This window comes from Sinocyclocheilus grahami, unplaced genomic scaffold (assembly GCF_001515645.1).
Source record: "Sinocyclocheilus grahami isolate Dianchi unplaced genomic scaffold, SAMN03320097.WGS_v1.1 scaffold492.1, whole genome shotgun sequence".
Classification (NCBI taxonomy): Eukaryota; Metazoa; Chordata; class Actinopteri; order Cypriniformes; family Cyprinidae; genus Sinocyclocheilus; species Sinocyclocheilus grahami.
In genome coordinates this window covers 639,938-640,462 of record NW_015505671.1, presented here as the reverse complement: position 1 = coordinate 640,462, position 525 = coordinate 639,938, and positions in this window count along the sequence as shown.

The window sequence follows — 525 nt, the reverse complement described above, 5'->3', positions numbered from 1 at the left end:
GAGAGAGAGAGAGAGAGAGAGAGAGAGAGAGAGAGAGAGAATCACCAAGGAGGGGTTATTCCTTTAAATTATGGATCATTGTAACAGCAATGTGAAGCATTCACAATATTTACCTTAATATTTTTGCTAATATAAAATGAATCAACATTGTTGAATATCAATGACTTTAATGCATTTTCCCCCCACACTCGCTCATCCCATTACAGACCATAACAAAAATGCTTGGAGTTAAGCCATTTGTGACCCTGGAGCACAAAACCAGTCATAAGGGTCAATTTTTTGAAACTGAGATTTATGCATCATCTGAAAGCTGAATAAATAATCTTTCCATTGATGTATGGTTTGTTAGGATAGGACAATATTTGGTCGAGATATAACTATTTGGAAATCTGGAATCTGAGGGTGCAAAAAAATTTAAATATTGAGAAAATCATCTTTAAAGTTGTTCAAATGAAGTTCTTAGCAATGCATATTACTAATCAAACATTAAGTTTTGATATATTTATGGTAGGAAATTTACAAAAT